Source organism: Bos taurus, chromosome 24 (assembly GCF_002263795.3).
Source record: "Bos taurus isolate L1 Dominette 01449 registration number 42190680 breed Hereford chromosome 24, ARS-UCD2.0, whole genome shotgun sequence".
Classification (NCBI taxonomy): domain Eukaryota; kingdom Metazoa; phylum Chordata; class Mammalia; order Artiodactyla; family Bovidae; genus Bos; species Bos taurus.
Window position 1 is genome coordinate 49960909 of NC_037351.1, and position 14654 is coordinate 49975562.

The following is a 14654-nucleotide window of genomic DNA, read 5'->3' on the forward strand; positions in this document are numbered from 1 at the left end:
GATCTCCTTGCAGTCCAAGGGACTCTCAAGAATCTTCTCCAACACTGCAGTTCAAAAGCATGAACTCTTTGGTGTTCAGCTTTCTTTATACTCCAACTCTCACATCCATACATGACTACTGGAAAAACCATAGGTTTCACTAGACGGACCTATATTGACTATAAAGTGACTAAAATATCCCCAGGCAAACAAAGACACTCCTGTGAGTAACAACACTGATGGGGCTTAGATATTACCACCCAAAGCCAAGTAGGGAAGGAGGCAGACCTCTCTTTGTTTAGTCACTAAGTCATGTTGACTCTTTTGTAATATTTGTAAAATGCAATATTATTCCATTACATAAAAGAGTGAAGTACTCATATACCATGCTATACCATGCATGAACCTTGAAAACACTGCTAAATAAAAGAAACACTCACAAAAAGTCACATATTATATGATTTCATTTATATGAGATGTCTAGAAAAAGCAAATCTGTAGAGACATAAAGTAGACCATCCTTGTTTTGTTCCAGCCCTTGAGGGAAAGTATTCAGTCTTTTACCAGTAAGTATGATGTGAGCTGTGGGATTTTTTGGACTTTTTATCAGAATGATGAAGTTCCCTACTATTCCTTGTGTGTTAAGTGTTTCGTTTTTTGAATCATGAAAGGCTGTTGAATTTTGTCAAGTGCTTTTCGGTGTCTGTAGATGAGGCTAATATTCTATAAATATTGATTTATAAAGATTGATTTTTTTTAATGTTAAGCCACACTTGCATTCCTGGAATACACCCCACTTGATCATTGTGTATGATCATTTTATATGTTGCTGGATTTGATTTGCCAGTAATTTATTGAGGATATTGTTTTATACTCATAAGATATCTTGGTCTGTAGCTTTATTTTCCTGTGATATTTTTGTCTGGTTTTGGTATCAGGGTAATGCTAGCCTCTACCTCTGATGAGTTGGAAGTGTTACTTCCTCTTCTACTTTTTTTTTGAGGAGTTTGTGAAGGCTTGATATTAATTATTCCTTAAATATTTGATAGAATTCACCAATGGAGTCATGTGGGTTGGTTGGGCTTTTCTTTGTGGGAAGTTTCAAAATTACTAATTATTTTGTTTGTCATAGGTCTACTCAGATTTTCTATTTCTGTTATAGTCATATTTTCTAGTTTGTGTCTTTCTAGGAACTTGTCCATTTCATCTAAGTTATCTAATTTATTGGCAGTGATTTACACTATTTAAAAAAATAATCGTTTACTTCAGTAAAGTTGGTATTTCATTTTTGATTTTAGTAATTTGAATCAATCCTGGTCATTCTAGCTAATTCATCATTTAAAAAATCTTTTCGAAGACCTAACTCTTTGTTTTTTGAATCTTTATTTTATTAATTTGCACTTTCATCTTTATTAGTGTTCCTTCTGATTGCAGTGGGTTTAATTTTCTTTCCTTTACCTGTTTATTTTAAGCTGAATGACTAGGTTGTTTATTTGAGTGTGAGTGAGTGAGTGAGTGAGTGAAGTCACTCAGTCGTGTCCGACTCTGTGCAACCCATGGACTGTAGCCAACCAGGCTCCTCTGTCCATGGGATTTTCCAGGCAAGAATATTGGAGTGGAATGGACTCTAAAAAGAGAAACTAAGCAAGTCAACAATCAAAAGTCAGTTTTCCAGCAAAGCACACGATAAGATAGGCAGTATGTAGGAATTCTAGAAGCATACCTCCAACTGATAGAAAGCTCAGCCCCATGGTTGAGTACGGGAATAAAAGATTATATATGATCTTTTTATGTGTTTGATAGGGTTGTGTTGAACTGGTAGAACAATCTGGGGCAGGCCAACACAACACTTATCAAACCCTGTCAAAAATCCTACCTTATTTCTTTGAAAAGTTAAACAAGCTTATGGAAATTTAAGGAATTCAGAATATCCAAAACAATTTTGAATGAATAACAACATTGTTTGACTCACAATTCCTGCTTACCAGGGGGCTTCCCTCGTGGCTCAGTCGGTAAAGAATCTGCCTGCAATGAAGGGAATGGCCTTCAGGACAGGGGGCCCAGGTTCCATCTCTGAGTCTGAAAGATCCCCTGGAGAAGGAAATGGTAACCCACTCCAGTATTCTTTCCTCAGCAGCCTGGTGGGCTACAGTCCATGGGGTCTAAAGAGTCCGATATGACTTAAGTTTTTCTCTCTACAAACACAGGGTGTCCTTTTTTCCTCTTAATATGAGTCCTGACTGCAGGTCCAGCTGGGCTAGGCTGGGCCAGGCTGGGCCTAAGAACTGGAGGCGGCTTGGACAAATGTCTGGAATCTACGGCCCAAATCATTAACTCCCTTCTTTTTCCCCTTCCTCCTCCCGTGTCCAGCTCCCTGCCCTCCAACTCCTCAGTTGCCCGGGTCGCCAAGAGAGAGTGTTATGCCTTTCACCTCCCAGTGTCCCAGAAAGCCAGAAAGTTGTCTTTACATTTTCAGAGTCCCGGGTACCTTCAGCCGCCTTGGCAGGATGCCTCAAATCGCAGCGGCTAGGGAGGAGTGCTTCCAGGAGCGGCGCTCTGGTTGCCCTGGGCTACCCACTCCGCGCGGTTTGCACCTGGCCCGAAGTGGGCAGCGTGACCATGGCAACGTAGGACGCCCAAACTAGCTACTTCCTCTCGGTTGAGGCTTCGAGATTCTCTACTCCACCTCTCTGGATATTTTCCAGTTTCTGCTCGGAAGGCAAACTATGTAGTATGCCTTTCCTCTTGGAAAAGTTGAAGGTCAAAACACAACTCTAATTTATACAGCTAGTTGTATCTTATAATGGGAATAAAGGGTTGGTTACATGCCATCTGATCCTAAGAGTGCACAGTTCAGGCTTTCTTAGCACGTCGGGAAGACTTTTATGATTTTTGTTATTGTACTGGCTTAAAATGGGGGGGGGGGGGGGCGGGAGGGTGCAGGAGTGCCCCTCCAGATCAGGCGAAGGAGAGCGAGGTTATGGTAGTGGCCATGGCCCCTCCGCCGCCTCCCGCAGCAGCCGCGGCCCCGCCCGCGCCGGGTCCCTTCTGCTGCCTGCTGCTGCCGCGGCTTTGGCATCGGCGGCAGGGGCCCCAACCGGAGACCCCAGGCACTCCTAGAGCTCCTCATCCCGCCAAGTAGCCCCGGAAGTCGAGTCCCGCGTGAGATCCGTCCGCCCTGTGCAGTCGTCCAACCTCGGAACCCGTTCTTGGGAGGGTGGGTTTTCATAATGGAAATCCTGCGTCCCTCGGCGATCAGGGCGCGCCAGGAGCTGGAGGGGCCTCAGCTCAGCAACAAGAGGCCCGTGCTGTCCCAGAGCCCGGCACTCCCCTGGGGGGACTTCGCTACACGCTACCCACCGCCAGGGTGAGCTACCCACCGCCAGGGTGACTCTCAGCCGTGCCCCGGGGACGGGGTGGGGCCCCTGCGCCTTCTGGCCGGGTCTGAAGGCGGCTGCCGGGCGGCCTTCACTCCCACGGGGAAACCCGTGTCGACATACGGAGAATGTAACTAAGCTACTCCTGGGTATTGCTGCCTCCTCGTCCATTTTGTTTGGCCAAGCGGTTTGCAGAGACCTTAAACTGACACCAACCCCCTCATGCAAGCATGCACCCTCTGTGGCCACTACGGAGTCACAAGCAAACATAAGTTCCTGAAATGGCTTCCCCAACAGCTCTTGTGATCCACAGTCTCTCCTGCATCCCAGCGCCTGGATGTCTTATGCACCCCCTTAGATAGACCTTCTGTGGCTTACTCTGGTCTGAATGGATCACTGGGACCCTATCCTAGGAAGCCCAAAGCACTGCCCCCAGGGACCCTTATGATAAAGGCATCCGGCCTCTCTGCACCCTGTCTTGACTTGAAGACCACTGGAGAGACGAAGTGTACTTTCTCCAGGACCCGTGAGTAATAAGCTTATCTATTTTAATTACTCTTGTGGTCCTGTTGCCACCATCCTGCTCCTGTACTCCACTTGAGTGTGTATGCGTTAGTCATTCAGTTGTGTCTGACTCTTTGCGACCCCATGGACTGTAGCCCACCAGGCTCCTCTGTCCATGGGATTCTCCAGGAAAGAATACTGGAGTGGATTGCCATGCCTTTCTCCAGGGGATCTTCCCAACCCAGTCATCTCCCACAATATGGGCATTCTTTACTGTTTGAGCTACCCAGAAAGCCCTATACTCCACTTAACAAATGTTAATTTAATAAAGTCACAAGATTGGTGCCATAAGACAGGAGCCCACGGTCAAACCACTCTCTTCCTCCTCAAGGACTCAGCCCTTTACCTCTACCTAGGAAGAGCCAGATCACAGAGCCCTGGTTCAGCCAGTTCATGTCCGGGGACAGGCGGCATGAAGAGCATGCTGCCTGGGAACTGGGTCACCCTCAGTAAGCCAGAAAGTGTATCATAGGCCCCTGGGAAGTGACACCAGGAGGAGCAGGAGTCTGAGAAAACCCGCTGCTTTGGCAGGCTGGGGTTTGCAGCTCGTCAGGAACAGGGCTCACCTGGATGTGTTGCAGGAAGGGAGTTTGCCCTCCAGGGCCCAGGCTGGGCTCTTGTCTAACACTTGGAAATGAATTGTCCAAGGAGACACACGTGCTGACCAAGCGAGAAACTTTACTGGAAAGGGGCGCCCAGGTGGAAAGCAGGAGGGTGGGGAAACCCAGGAAGATCGCTCTGCCTTGTGGTTCGCAGTCTCAGGTTTTATGGTGATGAGATTAGTTTCGGGTTGTTTGGCCAATCATTCTGACTCAGGGTCCTTTCTGGTGGCATGCACATCACTCAGGCACAATGGAGTCTAGCCAGAAGGTTTCTGGGAGGTTGGTAGGACAGGCGGACTGGTGTCTCCTGTCTCCTTTTGACCTTTCCTGAATTCTTCCTGTTGGTGGTGGCTTGTTAGTTGCGTATTCCTTACCAGGATCTCCTGTCATAAAGTAACTCCTGCAAATGGTTACTGTTATGCCTGGCCAGGGTGGGCAGTTTCAATCCGTGTTTCCTGTAACAGCCAGAGGACCTGAGACTGCTTTCTCAGGTATCCAACTGTTTGTCAGCCTGTATCCTCATTGCCTTTGTGGGTCTTCAGTACTAGGATAGAGAAATCTTTCCGGCATCGGGCGATCTGCTGGAGGCCGCTGTGTGACAATTGTTCTCTCCCAGCCATGGCCTTTCACACCACAACTGAAGTAGAAGTTATCACCACTACTTGCCAAATTGTTTTTTTTTTTTTTCCCTAGTATTGTGATATGACTTTGTTTTCTTCCTGTGTCCCCAAATTACCCTTTCCTCCTCCTGATGATTTAGGAAGATAAAACCAATGTTTGCAATTTTCAGAATGCTTATGGTAGGCTACCGTGTTATGGCTCTGTTTTGTGCTATTTTAGAAACTGTAATTGTCCCAACATTCTTTGGGTTTCAAGCATAGGAGGGAACTGTGTGATAACAAAACAAAGAACTGCCCCCCCAAATTCTTGTGCAATGTTTTTGAAATTGTTTGAAATAATTTTTTAGTGTTTTACCTTAGTATGGACAGTGTTTTTGTTTACATTTCAAAAAACAAATATGCCTATAAAATGTTGTATTTTTTGTTCTTAAATGTGTTATGTAATCTTTATGAATTTATAATATGTGTTTACATTTGCTCATTATGTGAAGGATTTTCCTTTATATAATATATAAAATTATATATTATACATATAATATATAAAATTATATGTTATACATATATTCATAGGGGCTTCCCTGAAAGCTCACTTGGTAAAGAATCTGCCTACAGTGCAGGAAACCCCGGTTTGATTCCTGGGTCAGGAAGGTCTGCTGGAGAAGGGATAGGCTGCCCACTCCAGTATTTTTGGGCTTCCCTTGTGGCTCAGCTGGTAAAGAACCTGCATGCAATGCACGAGACCTGGGTTTGATCCCTGGGTTGGGAAGATCCCCTGGAGAAGGGAAAGGCTACCCACTCCAGTGTTCTGGCCTAGAGAATTCAGTCCATGGAGTCGCAAAGAGTCGGCAGCGACTTTCAGTTTCTTTCAAATGTATTATGTAATCTTTATGAATTTACAATATGTATATATTTGCTCATTATATAAAGGATGTTTTGAAAAATCACTTGTAATACTACAAAGAAGAATGGCAAATCAAAGGTTATTGTTTTGATTTCATGAATGTTTTCCTTGATTTGATAAATATGGGAGAAGAGGACTATTTTTCTACCATTAAGTTGCCTGCAGCATGTCAGTCTTAGAATCTGAAGGTCCTGAGTTCAGACCTCAGAGTGGGCAACGCCAAGCTGTGGGCTTCCCAGGTGGTGCTAGGGGTAAGGACTATGCCTGCCAGTGCAGGTAGAGACTCGATCCTGGGTCAGGAAGAGCCCCTGGAGAAGGAAATGACAACCCATTCCGGTATTTTCGCCCCCACAGACAGAGATCCTGGCAGACTACAGTCCATGGAGTCATAAAACAGTTGGACATGACTTAGCAACTAAACAACAAACTACTGATTCACTTTGCTGTACAGCAGAAACTAACACAACATTGTAAGTTAACTATACTCCATTAAAAATTAATGGAGTATAAAAAAATGGAGTATTAAAAAAAGAAAATCCCAAAGAATTCACAAAAATAAGCTATGAGATCTAATAAACAATTTAACCAAAGTTGCAAGATGTGTGGTACAAGATCAACTTTTTAATGTGATAAAGTGCATCCATTAAAAAGCCTATAGCTGACATCATACTTAAATAGTGAATGACTGAATGCTTTCTCCTTACGACTGGGAGCAATGTAAGGTTGTCTACTGTTGGGAAAGGCAGTCTAGTGCAGCTTCTTGCCCCTTGTACAGTTGCATAAGAGTGACCTTGGGTCTGGAACGTTTCTTAGCAAAGAGACGAAGAGCCCTCACAGGCTGAGCTAGGCATATCGCTTTGTGAATATCTTCCCCTGATCCAGACTTAACGTGTACTTCTCTGTTCTGCTTATGGGTGTGTGTCCTACAGCACCTAGCTAACCCCATTGCTATGTCTGTTCTTGGAGGGGAGGTAAAGGGGTCCTTCAGCTGCAGCACAAGAGGGGGTGTGCAGACCATCTTCTTGTGTCAGCGGTTTCCTGTGTCCCTGCTGACCATGAGGGACAGACACTCAACTGTTGGAGCTGGCCTTCCTCTGTCTCTTCTCTATGTGAGGAAAGCAGTGTTCCGTTCAGCACCTATGTGAGGCGTGTCTTTCTCTGCTACCCTGACACCTGCAAACCACGCAGGACACACACCCTGGAACTGTTGCTGCTAGGCAACAGATATCACTTGTTCAGCATTTGCTCTCCCCTCTCTTGTTACACATCATACTCTACTCAGTAAAATGAGACAAGAGAAAGAAGCAAAAGGCATACAGATTGGAACAGAGGAAACGAAACTTCCCCTATTCTCAAACAACCTGATTTTCTACATAGAAATTAAAAAAGAAAAACTTAAAAGAAAAAAGCGCCCAGAACTTACAAATACTTAGTTATGCTGCAAGATAAAGGGTCAATAGACAAAGTGAATCATATGTCCATATGAACATCACACTACCTTGAAACCAGAAAAATTCAAATAATACCATTTAAATAACTTCAAAATAATGAAACGTAGGTATAAATCTAACAAAATACTGTGCTGTGTCTGTATGCAGAAATCTACAAAACACTAATGGAAAAATAAAAGAAATATAGTTAAATGGTGAGACATGTCAGGTATATGGATTAGATGATTAAATATGTTTAAGATGTCAGTCATTCCAAAGTTCAGAGAAGGCAATGGCACTCCACTCCAGTACTCTTGTCTGGAAAATCCCATGGACGGAGGAGCCTGGTAGGCTGCAGTCCATGAGGTTGCTAAGAGTCAGACACAACTGAGTAACTTCACTTTCACTTTTCACTTTCAATGATTGGAGAAGGAAATGGCAACCCACTCCAGTGTTCTTGCCTGGAGAATCCCAGGAATGGTGGAGCCTGGTGGGCTGCTGTCTATGGGGTCGCACAGAGTCGGACACAACTGAAGTGACGCAGCAGCAGCAGCAGCATTCCAAAGTTGAGTGACAGACTTTACACAATTCCATTCAGAATATCAGCAGAATTTTCAGTGTATATATACACAAGTTGATTTTAAATTTTTATAGAAACTTAGGAACTAGAATACCTAAAATAATTTTTAAAAGAAGAAGAAATTTGGTGGGTTCACACAACTTCACTTTAAAATATGAAACTTCAGTGATCAAGGCAGTATGGTATTAGTGAAGGGATAGGCATCATGCAACAGAATAGAAAGCCCAGAAATAGATTCACTCAAATATGACCAATTGACTTTTTACAAAGTTACAAACACAGTTTAATGGAGAAGAGATAGTATTTTCAACAAATAATTTTGGAACAATTGAACACCCACCTGTAAAGACTGAGAGAACTCCAACCCCAACCTCACACTGTATACAAAAAGTTACTGAAAATTTACCATATATTTGAATGTAAAACATGGAACTATAAAGCTTCTAGAGAAAACACAGGAGAAACATGGGAGAAAAATCTTCATGACCTGCAGTTCAGTGAACAGTTCCTAGACATGACATCAAGTGTGATCCATTAAATAAAAATTAGATAAGCTGGAATTCATAAAAATTAAAAACTTTTGCTCTGTGAATGCTGCTGCTGCTACTAAGTCGCTTCAGTCGTGTCTGACTCTGTGCGACCCCATAGATGGCAGCCCACCAGGCTCCGCCGTCCCGGGGATTCTCCAGGCAAGAACACTGGAGTGGGTTGCCATTTCCTTCTCCAATGCATGAAAGTGAAAAGTGAAAGTCAAGTCGCTCAGTCATGTCCGACTCTTCGCGACCCCATGGACTGCAGCCTACCAGGCTCCTCCGTCCATGGGATTTTCCAGGCAAGAGTACTGGAGTGGGTGCTCTGTGAATGATACAGAGCAAATGGTTCAGAGAATGAAAAGGCAAGACAAAAGCTGGGAAATATATATATTTGAGAAACACATATCCAAAAAAGGACATCTATCTAAAATGTATAGGAACTTTCGAAACTCAATAATAAGAAAAACTAAACAATCCAATCTTAAAATATAAGCAACAGGTTTTTTTTTTTTTTGGCCGTGCTGGGTGTTCGTTGCTGTGTGTGGGCTTTGTCTAGTTTCGGCAAGCGGGCTCTACTCTCTAGCTGTGGTGCACGGGCCTCCCATTGCGGGGGCTTCTCTTGGTGTGGAGAGCCTGTGCTCCACAGGCTCTAGGCCCTTGGGCTCAGGAGTTGTGGTGCTCGGGCCTAGTTGGCCCGCATCATATGAGATCTTCCCTGACCAGGGATCGAACTAGCGTCCCCTGCACCGCAAGGTGGATTCTTAGCCACCGGACCACCAGACCACCAGAGAAGCCCTACAGGCAACAGATTTGAACAGACATTTCACCAAAGTCTAATTTCTCTGTGACATTTTTTCAGATGTCAGTGCTTTACCTATATTTAAAAACGACAGGTTATCAGTTTTGCAACGATCGTTACCTGGTGCTGCGGTTGTCATAAGATCTGATTTCCACGGTGGACACTGTGAATGGTGAACGTAGCTTTACATCTAAGAGTGCTAACAAATTTTTTAAAGTAGCCATTATACATTTAAAGGGGAGATTGTGTTTTGGGGATTAAGGTTGGGTTGGAGTTGGGATTATGGTTAGGTATGGGTGGAACTCATAGTGAGTGAGGGAAGAGAAAACTCTGAGCAGGGGGTATTTACAGAGAATACTAGAAATGGTTTACATTTACCCCTTTTATTCTAGGAGCAGCACCTGGACCCTATGTTTATTTTTGACAGGTGGAATAATGAGCATTTTCATTTTATTCTTTGTCCTTTTCTGTGTTCAAATTTTCAATTAAAAACATGTGCTTCTTTTATAATAGAAAAAACAAGTGCTAGCAAAGAAGATGATGCGTGCATGCTCAGTCATGTACGACTCTTTGTGACCCCATGGACTGTAGCCCACCAGGCTCCTTTGTCCAAGGGGATTTCCCCTGTGAGAATACTGAAATGGATTGTCATTTCCTCCTCCAGGAGATCTTCCCAACTCAGGGATCAAACCTGCGCCCCCTGCATTGGCAGGTGGTCTTTACCATCGAGCCACTTGGGAAGCCCTTACTCAGTCGTGTCCCACTCTTTGCGACCCCATGGACTGTAGCCTACAAAGCTCCTCCATCCATGGAATTTTCCAGGCAAGAGTACTGGAGTGGGTTGCCATTTCCCTCTCCAGGGGCTCTTCCAAACCCAGGGATTGAACCCGGGTCTCCCGCTTTGCAAGCGGACGCTTTTACCGTCTGAGCTACCAGGGAAGCTTAACAAAGGAGATATTGAAGTTTAATTTCATCAACTTTCAGAGCAGGTGGACTGCGCATCTGTGGCCACAGGGGTCTGAGTTTCCGTGAATGGTGCTGCCCTGCCATCTAGTGGCCATGTGGCATGGGAGCCTTCCAACCAGCATTTCGATAAAGAGAAAGCCTGTCTTTGAAGAAGGCAAAAAAATACCGTATTTTAGGTAAAACTTTGATTTGGTTGAGTTTTTTAAAAAATGAATAAAAATGATTGATATGGAAAATAAAGAGGGACGTATTCATTGTGAGCAAAGACACAGAGGGGATGAACCACAGGGAGGCGCTGGCAGGGTCTGTGCGTGTCTTGGCAGGGGCCATGCCCCGGGGCCCAGGTGCGTCCCTACGAGCAAGAGGTGCTGGGAGATGAAGCTGAGGGGCAGGCAGGGCCTAGGTCAAGGGTGGACTCGGGCATCAACTTCAGCATTTCAGCAGGGCAGCCTGGAGACCCATCTCAATCACCACACTCAGTCCTGACCTCATCCCTGCCTCCCTGACTTGGCTGCCCTCCGGTTGGCCGAATCACGATTCTGAATCTACTTTTGTAACCAATGACAAGCGTGAGTCAAATGATAGGAAGGAGAATGCTGTTACCAAACCCAAAGCTGCCGTGGATGGCCGGGATTCAGGGTAGAATAGAAGGGGCAGGACTACAGCAGGGCAAGACTCATGGAGCATAATGATGGTGAAGAGATCTGGGCCAGACAAACAATGGGGTGGATAGTGCAGAAATGCATAAGCGAGTGCCATAATGTAACCGTATGTCCTGGTTGCCTTCTGCCTGCCCCTCAATACCCACTCTCCATGGTTTTCCATCCAGCCCCGGAGCCAGATGGCCTGACCTATAGGAACTGCGTCAAGAGTTTCCTTTGCCTTCTGACTTCAGGAGTGGGGAGGGGAGGTGAAAAGCTGGGCCCGGGCATTGAGGTGAAGGACATGGTAGAGGGACCCATGCTGGATACGAGGGAAAAGGCCAAGGGGAAAGCCTGGGCTAGTGAGGTCCTGGGAGCAGCTTCACTGGTATGTGGGGAAGGGGAGCAGAGCCACTCGATTGCAGAATGTGCACAATGGCTAAGCGGCGGATGGCGGAGGGCTGAGCTTTGCACCAGGCGCTCATGGTGCAGGCACACGTGGGCTGGCGGGATTGTGTTGCTCACTGTGAACACGGCGGGGAGCCTTCAACTGCGGCTCAAATTCCTGAAGGCCTCAGGGTCTCAAACATCAATAGTAATTGGGAGGGTAAAGGTGCTGGGCTTGGGTTTGTTGACTCTCCTACAACAGTATCATGATGCATCATGAGAGATTTCTGATGCAATCTGACCATTTTCTAGATTATCCAGAAAGTTTATCTGGAGGTTTGGGGGGGATACAGTAAATCCTAAATGTGTTCTGATTTCTGATAAATCTTTGAGGCAATGATGGAAAATCTTGCAATTTATTAAAAGCACCTTTGAAATGCATGAAAGTATCACTTGCTCAGTCGTGTCCAACTCTTTGTGACCCCATGGACTGTAGCCTGCCAGACTCCTCTGTCCATGGAATTCTCCAGGCAAGAATACTGGAGTGGGTTGCCACTTCCTCCTCCAGGGGATCTGCCCCATCCAGGGATCAAACCTGGGTCTCCCACATTGCAGGTAGATTCTTTACCACTGAGCCACCAGGGAAGCCATGAACTATTATTAATTTAGCTTTAAATAAGGCTTACATGGGCTTCCAGGTGATACTAGTGGTAAAGAACCCACTTGCCAATGCAGGAGACACAAGAGATGTGGGTTCGATCCCTGGGTCGGGAAGATCCCCAGGATTATGGCAGCCCACTCCAGTATTCTTGCCTGAGAAATCCCATGGACAGAGGAGCCTGGCAGGCTCCATGGGGTCGCAAAGAATCGAACATGACTAAAGCGACTTAGCATGCACACACAAAGCTTCCACAAGATTTGTAAACATACCTGCTACACTAAATGTACTTCAGTATGTTTGGTTGCGTCCACACAGACAGAAGTTACCCAAAACGTGGAAATTACTGCGTCACATAGACTTGGACATCATAATGACAGTTAATAAAATGAAATTCTAACTGTGTTTTCCTTTTCATTGCTAAGTTTTTCTTAAGGAAAAGAACTTTCAGAAGGTAAGCAAGAAAAACACCTTAGTGCCAGGAAATGAGAATGTATTCAGCAAAATGAACACCTTGATATAAATGATACCCAAACAGTCTTTCCTGGCTTTCATTTGACCTATTATGAGATCTGACTGGCAGCTATTTCCACAATTAATTGATCCTGGAAAATTTGGTAAGCCTTACTCTTCTCCAGTTCAAGAACTGGACAACTGCCCACTTTGTCAGTATCAATATAATAGTATCTATTAAGTGTTTTAAAAGCTTTGGGAAAAGCATCTGTCAAATAAAATAGTTATGTAACTTATTATAGTAGTTGATTTCAAATATTTATATGTAAATATTGATGCCTGTTCTAAGAAATATTTTATGAAATTCACAAAGCATGTCAGTATGCGAGTGCCATAATCTAAATGTGTGTCCTGGCTGCCTTCTGCTTGTCCCTCAGTATCCACTCTCCATGGTTTTCCATCCAGCCCTGGAGCCAGGTGACCTGACCTATATGAACTGCTTCAAGAATTTCCTTTGCCTTCTGACTTAGTCAATGGCAGTGGGAAGATCCACAGGTAGAAGGAGAGGGGAAGCAGGTACTTACTCTCTCAGCTTCCTTCCTGCTGCACAGGGATGCTCTGAACCTAACCAGAGGCCACAGCTCCTGCCAGGTCACCCCTTCACACGGCTACCACCCCAGGCTCACATGACCGTTAGTCTTTGTGCTTAGAGGTACTAACTGGTCCTTGAGGTTGTAAACCCCAGGGAAACTCACCATCATTTGTTACCTTCTATAATCTCTGACTGCACAATGTGGACAGCCCTTTTTATTAATTCTCCTCCAATTATCCAATTCGGCTTTTCCTTCTGATTCTTGCCAGGATATTGACTGATACAATGTAAAAAGTTAAGTGCGGTTATTTGATGCACCTTGACATTTTCCTTTCTTGTAGCCAATTTGCTTTTCACCTTAATGCTTAAAGAACTCTTTATATTTAAAGTTGAATAATTTGACTATTTCTAGTTGTGGAGTATATCTTAATAAATTTGACTCAAATGGAATCTGGAGGCTTAACTTTTTCCCCCTTTAGGTAAGCACCTTTATTACATCTTTTGTAGTCTTCTGATCCATTTTTCGCGCATTTTACATATGGGACACCAATTACCCTCATGTTGAATCATTTCTATCCTCTATTTTGTGGACTTTGTATTTACTTTCGTTCTTTTCTTTTTCAACTGCATGTACTGTAATCATCTTAAGCTTTTCTTTTAACTTGACTTTCAATGATGTCTTTTCTATTTCTTGCTATTTATATTATACTTCAATATACTAGTTCTGTAATGCTGTTGTTTGGAGCCTCAATTTATAAGTCTAATGCTCTCCTTACATCTTTTTCTTTTGTTTATATTCATTCTCTTTTCCATGAGGTCTTACCTTTAATTAATTAATATGTATACAATTCACATAGATATAAAATTTCTTGCTATTCCTTTAAATATATATTCCGGTAGATCATTTTCCTTATCAGTCTTTGCATGATTTCTTCCTTTCTTACCTTCCTTTCTCCTTTTTTCTTTCATTTTCTCTCACTGTTAGATACTCTAAACCAGGGTTCCGCTTTTCACAGTTTCAAGTAATAATCCACTGTTTTGGAGAATATTCTCAACCTTTGGATCATTTTCCAATGGGAAACTAGACCCAGTTAGAGAGAGAGCAATGGGCAAGAAGACAGAAAAAATAAAGATTATCCTTTAGTTGTTAATCTTCAGATTTCCTTCAAATCTCAGATGTGTGGAGTCTCCAATATGATTTCAGGGGTGGTGGTGGTGGTAGGAGCTGGGCCATTCTCTGCTTCTCCTCTCTGCTCCAGAATCTTGTTTTCCTCCTTGACATCAGTTTTTTAAGTTTATTACCTTTCATTATCTCCTTTTCCTTGTTGACAATTATTAGTGATTTTTTGGAAAGGACTCTAAAAAAAAAAAAAACAAACTTATTTGAGGTACATTTGTTAAGTAATAGGGAAAGGAAAATCCATGAGGCAATCTTAGTTCTCTTTTCTAACCTAAAAGTCTATTATCCTCTACCTAGTCATATTTATATTTAAAAAGCAAGTTACAGGAAGAGAGAAACATTTTTGGAGGAAAATATCTAGTTCTTTGAGCTGGATGTGATCTCAGAAGTCA

At 43.8% G+C, this 14654-nt stretch overlaps 1 protein-coding gene across 2 annotated transcripts in view; it reads left to right on the forward strand.

Moving 5' to 3' along the window:
• Positions 1-3180: 3180 nt before the first annotated feature.
• Positions 3181-14654, forward strand: part of SKA1 (spindle and kinetochore associated complex subunit 1) — a 30995-nt gene continuing 19521 nt past the window's right edge. For both annotated transcript variants that reach the window (XM_024984203.2, XM_005224135.5), the window contains exon 1: positions 3181-3882. The gene's annotated coding sequence lies outside the window, so the exon portion shown is untranslated. The remainder of the gene's footprint in view (positions 3883-14654) is intronic.